Below are 6,012 nucleotides of genomic sequence, written 5' to 3'. Positions count from 1 at the left end.
TCTGCCTCTGACCTCCTCTGGGTGCAGTCCTGCCCTCTGCATCCAAGGCAGCCACTCAAGACCCCCACATGCCCATGGGGGCTGCCTGCAACCCAAAACCTCATCCAGGTCCCCTGCCCTCAGCTCTGCAGTGCAGCCAGCACACTGTGCTGGACCAAAGCTTGAGGTGCAGCCAGCTTGGACCCAAATAGGACACCAGGAGCTGAAGCTGAGAGACAGGAAGTGGAACAAAGGCAGCAGGGCTCTGTTCTTCTATCCCAGCTCTGAATGAGCTCCAGGCTCTGCCTCTGACCTCCTCTGGGTGCAGTCCTGCCCTCTGCATCCAAGGCAGCCACTCAAGACCCCCACATGCCCATGGGGGCTGCCTGCAACCCAAAACCACATCCAGAACCTCTGCCCTCAGCTCTGCAGTGCAGCCAGCACACTGTGCTGGACCAAAGCTTGAGGTGCAGCCAGGCTGGACCCAAAATAGGACACCAGGAGCTAGGGGTGAGAGACAGGAAGTGGAACAAAGCCAGCAGGGCTCTGTGGATCCATCCCAGCCTCAAATGAACTCCAGGCTCTGCCTCTGACCTGTTCTAGGTACAACCCTCCCCTCTGCATCCACCACAAGCACACAAAGCAGCCATCTGAGACCCCCACATGCCCATGTGATGGCCCCAAAACCGTGTCCAGAACCTCTGCCCTCAGCTCTGCAGTGCAGCCAGCACACTGTGCTGGACCAAAGCTTGAGGTGCAGCCAAGCTGGACCCAAGGTAGGACACCAGGAGCTAAGGCTGAGAGACAGGAAGTGGAACAAAGCAGCAGGGCTCTGTGGATCCATCACAGCCCTGAATGAGCTCCAGGCTCTGCCTCTGACCTCCTCTGGATGCAGTCCTCCCCTCTGCATCCAAGGCAGCCACCTGAGACCCCCACATGCCCATGGGGGCTGCCTGCAACCCAAAACCACATCCAGGTCCCCTGCCCTCAGCTCTGCAGTGCAGCCAGCACACTGTGCTGGACCAAAGCTTGAGGTGCAGCCAGGCTGGACCCAAAACAGGACACCAGGAGGTAAGAGTGAAAGACAGGAAGTGGAACAAAGCCAGCAGGGCTCTGTGGATCCATCCCAGCCCTGAATGAGCTCCAGGCTCTGCCTGAGACTCCTCTGGGTGCAGTCCTCCCCTCTGCATCCAAGGCAGCCACCTGAGACCCCCACATGCCCATGGGGGCTGCCTGCAATCCAAAACCTCATCCAGGTCCCCTGCCCTCAGCTCTGCAGTGCAGCCAGCACACTGTGCTGGACCAAAGCTTGAGGTGCAGCCAGGCTGGACCCAAAACAGGACACCAGGAGCTAGGGGGTGAGAGACAGGAAGTGGAACAAAGCCAGCAGGGCTCTGTGGATCCATCCCAGCCCTGAATGAGCTCCAGGCTCTGCCTGAGACCTCCTCTGGGTGCAGTCCTCCCCTCTGCACCCAACACAAGCAGCCCCTCAAGACCCACCATGGCCAAAGGTGCTCCCTGCAACCAAAACTATGTCCAGAACCTCTGTCCTCAGCTCTGCAATGCAGCCAGCACACTGTGCTGGACCAAAGCTTGAGGTGGCAGCCAGCCTGGACCCAAAGCAGGCCAGCAGGAGCTACGTGTGCCCTGCAGCTGGGAAGATGCTGGGATGCAGGAGCTGGCTGCAGCATGCTCCAGCCCAGCAGGGGTGAGGTGCAGCAGCCCCAGGGGGGAAGTGCTGACTGCTCAGGTCTTCATCTGAGGCAGTGACTCATCGTGGGGATGACACCAGAGAGGGATTAATTATTGAGGGCACTGCAGGTCTGGCAGCTCAGGGGGCTGGGGGGCACCTCGAGTGGTGCAGTGCTGGCCACAAGGGGAGAGCTGAGCTGGGCTGGGGATGGGAGGAAGACTTAAGGAAGATATTTTGATGCTGAGGGTGGGGAGAGCCCTGGCCCAGGTTGCTCAGAGAGCTGCCCCATCCCTGCCACCACTGCAGGTGAGGTTGGTTGGGGCTGGGAGCAACCTGCTCTAGGTGTAGAAGTCTCTGCTGACTGCAGAGGGGTTGGGCTGGATGGGCCTGAAAGGACTCTTCCCACCCAAACCACTCTGGGATTCCCTGACCCTGGGGGCTCTGTTCAGTGCTGCTGGGCAGGGTCCACCTCCCATGGCTGCACAGGAGAGGGCTGGAGAGCTGGGTCTGGATTGCTGAGGAGCAACCTCCCTCCCATCACTGCCATGAAGGCTGCTGGGGCTCAGCATGGCTGGAGGAGACTTTGCCCTTCAGGATGCTCCTGGAAGCCCAAGGGGGACACACGGGGTGGGCAGGCTGGGGAAGGGGAGGTTGGGAAGGGGAGGTTGGGAAGGGGAGGATGAGAAGGGGAGGATGGGAAGGGGAGGTTGGGAAGGAGAGGTTGGGAAGGGGAGGTTGGGAAGGGGAGGATGGGAAGGGGAGGTTGGGAAGGGGAGGATGGGAAGGGGAGGATGGGAAGGGGAGGATGGGAAGGGGTGGTGGGGAAGGGGAGGATGGGAAGGGGAGGATGGGAAGGGGTGGTGGGGAAGGGGAGGATGGGAAGGGGAGGTTGGGAAGGGGAGATTGGGAAGGGGAGGATGGGAAGGGGTGGATGGGAAGGGGAGGTTGGGAAGGGGAGATTGGGAAGGGGAGGATGGGAAGGGGTGGATGGGAAGGGGAGGTTGGGAAGGGGAGATTGGGAAGGGGAGGATGAGAAGGGGAGGATGAGAAGGTGAGGATGAGAAGGTGAGGATGGGAAGGTGAGGATGGGAAGGGGTGGTGGGGAAGGGGAGGTTGGGAAGGGGAGGTTGGGAAGGGGAGGATGGGAAGGGGTGGATGGGAAGGGGAGGATGGGAAGGGGAGGATGGGAAGGGGAGGATGGGAAGGGGAGGTTGGGAAGGGGAGGATGGGAAGGGGTGGATGGGAAGGGGAGGATGGGAAGGGGAGGTTGGGAAGGGGAGGGATGGGAAGGGGTGGATGGGAAGGGGAGGTTGGGAAGGGGAGATTGGGATGGGGTGGATGGGAAGGGGAGGTTGGGAAGGGGAGATTGGGAAGGGGAGGATGGGAAGGGGAGGTTGGGAAGGGGAGATTGGGAAGGGGAGGATGGGAAGGGGTGGTGGGGAAGAGGAGGATGGGAAGGAGAGGTTGGGAAGGGGAGGTTGGGAAGGGGAGGATGGGAAGGAGAGGTTGGGAAGGGGAGGTTGGGAAGGGGCTGGAGCCTGCTCAATGCAGCCCTTGGGACACAGGGGAGTGGAGGAACCACCTCTGCTCTCCTCCACCCTCAGGTTTCCAAACTGCCCCAGCAGGAGTTTGGGGCTGCAGCAAGAAGTCAGCCTGGGATTCACCTTGACTCTGGAGGGGGAAGCTGAGAACCCTTCAGGAAGAGGCTGTCCTGGAGCTTCCTGCACCTCTCGAATAGATGAGCACACAGCTCCTGGCTGCCCCTTTCCTCCTTCAGAGCCCTAAACCCCACTTTAGAGCCAAGGAAACCTACTTCAGAGCCCAAAACCCCCACTTCAGAGCCCCTAAACCCCACTTTAGAGTCAAGGAAACCTACTTCAGAGCCCAAAAACCCCCACTTCAGGGTCCAAATCCCCCACTCTTGAGCCCCAAACTCCCACTTTAGAGTCAAAGGAACCTACTTCAGAGCCCAAATCCCCCACTTCAGAGCCCTAAACCTCACTTTAGAGTCAAAGAAACCTCCTTCAGAGTCCTAAACCCCACTTCAGAGCCCTAAAACCCACTTTAGATTCAAAGAAACCTACTTCAGAGTCCAAACCCTCACTTTAGAGCCCAAATAACTTCATCCTGCCCCTAGGATCCACACCCTGACCCACCTTAGAGTCCAAACCTCCCACTAGAACTCCAAACCTCACTTTAGAGTCCCAAACTCCCACTCCAGAGCCCCAGACCTCCACTTTGGAGTCCAACTCCCCACCTTAGAGTCCAAACCCCTCACTTTACAGCCCCAAAGCCCACATTAGAGCCTCCAAACCCCACTTGAGAGTCCCCAAAACCCCACTTTAGAGTCCAAACCCCTCACTTTACAGCCCCAAACCCCACTTTAGAGCCCCCAAAATGGCACATTAGAGTCAAACCCCCCACTTTAGAGTCCTCACCCCCACTTCAGAGTCCTCAAACCCCCACTTCAGAGTCCAAACCCCCACTTTAGAGTCCAAACCCCCACTTGAGAGTCCCCCAAACCCTCACTTTAGAGTCCAAACCCCCACTTTAGAGTCCAAACCCCCACTTGAGAGTCCCCCAAACCCTCACTTTAGAGTCCAAACCCCCACTTTAGAGTCCAAACCCCCACTTCAGAGTCCTCAAACCCCCACTTCAGAGTCCAAACACCCACTTTAGAGTCCAAACCCCCACTTGAGAGTCCCCAAAACTCCACTTGAGAGTCCCCAAACCCCACTTTAGAGTCCAAACCCCCACTTGAGAGTTTCCCAAACCCCCACTTCAGAGTCCCCCAAACTCCCACTTTAGAGCCCAAAACCCCACTTCAGAGTCCAAACCTCACTTTAGAGTCCCAAACCCTCACTTCAGAGTCCCCAAACCCCCACTTTAGAGCCCAAAACCCCACTTCAGAGTCCAAACCTCACTTTAGAGTCCCAAACCCTCACTTCAGAGTCCCCAAACCCCCACTTTAGAGTCCCAACCTCACTTTAGAGTCCCAAACCCTCACTTTACAGCCCCAACCCCCACTTCAGAGTCCCCAAACCCCCACTTTAGAGTCCAAACCCCCACTTCACAGTCCCCAAAACCTCACTTTAGAGTCCAAACCCCCACTTCAGAGTCCAAACCCCCACTTGAGAGTCCCCCAAACCCCACTTCAGAGTCCAAACCCCCACTTGAGAGTCCCCAAAACCCCACTTGAGAGTCCCCCAAGCCCCACTTTAGAGTCCAACTCCCCACTTTACAGTTCAAACCCTGCTTTAGAGCCCCCCAAACCCTCACTTTAAAGCCCAAAACCCCACTTTAGAGTCCAAACCTCACTTTAGAGTCCCAAACCCTCACTTCAGAGTCCCCAAACCCCCACTTTAGAGTCCCAAAACCCCACTTTAGAGTCCCAAACCCTCACTTTACAGCCCCAACCCCCACTTTAGAGTCAATCCCCCACTTCAGAGTCCCCAAACCCCCACTTCAGAGTCCAATCCCCCACTTGAGAGTCCCCAAACCCCACTTCAGAGTCTAAACCCCCACTTCAGAGTCCCCCAAACCCCACTTTAGAGTCCAATCCCCCACTTCAGAGCCTCAAACCCCACTTTAGAGTCCAAACCCCCACTTTAGAGTCCCAACCCCCCACTTTAGAGTCCAATCCCCCACTTCAGAGCCACAAACCCCCACTTTACAGTCCAAACCCCCACTTTAGAGTCCCCAAACCCCCACTTTAGAGTCAAATCCCCCACTTCAGAGTCCCCAAACCCCACTTCAGAGTCCAATCCCCCACTTCAGAGTCCCCAAACCCCCACTTTAGAGTCCAATCCCCCACTTCAGAGCCACAAACCCCACTTCAGAGTCCAATCCCCCACTTCAGCGTCCCCAACCCCCCACTTTAGAGTCCAAACCCCCACTTCAGAGTCCCCAAACCCCACTTCAGAGTCCCCAACCCCTACTTCAGAGTCCCCCAAGCCCCACTTTAGAGTCCAATCCCCCACTTCAGAGCCACAAACCCCACTTTAGAGTCCAAACCCCCACTTCAGAGTCCCCAAACCCCCACTTTAGAGTCCAATCCCCCACTTCAGAGCCACAAACCCCACTTTAGAGTCCAAACCCCCACTTTAGAGTCCCCAAACCCCCACTTTAGAGTCCAATCCCCCACTTCAGAGCCACAAACCCCACTTTAGAGTCCAATCCCCCACTTCAGAGCCACAAACCCCACTTCAGAGTCCAAACCCCCACTTCAGAGCCCACACCACCCCCACGCTCCCCCTAGCACCCACTCCCCCCAAGGCTCGGCGAGGCAGGACCGGGCTGCATCCCCTTCCCCACGGCCAGCACACCCCCCACACCCCTTC

This window comes from Melanerpes formicivorus, unplaced genomic scaffold (assembly GCF_026170545.1).
Source record: "Melanerpes formicivorus ecotype bairdi unplaced genomic scaffold, bMelFor1.0.p_v2 SCAF_250, whole genome shotgun sequence".
Taxonomy (NCBI): Eukaryota; Metazoa; Chordata; class Aves; order Piciformes; family Picidae; genus Melanerpes; species Melanerpes formicivorus.
The sequence above is the reverse complement of the archived record's forward strand: the minus strand, read 5'-3'. Positions refer to the sequence as shown.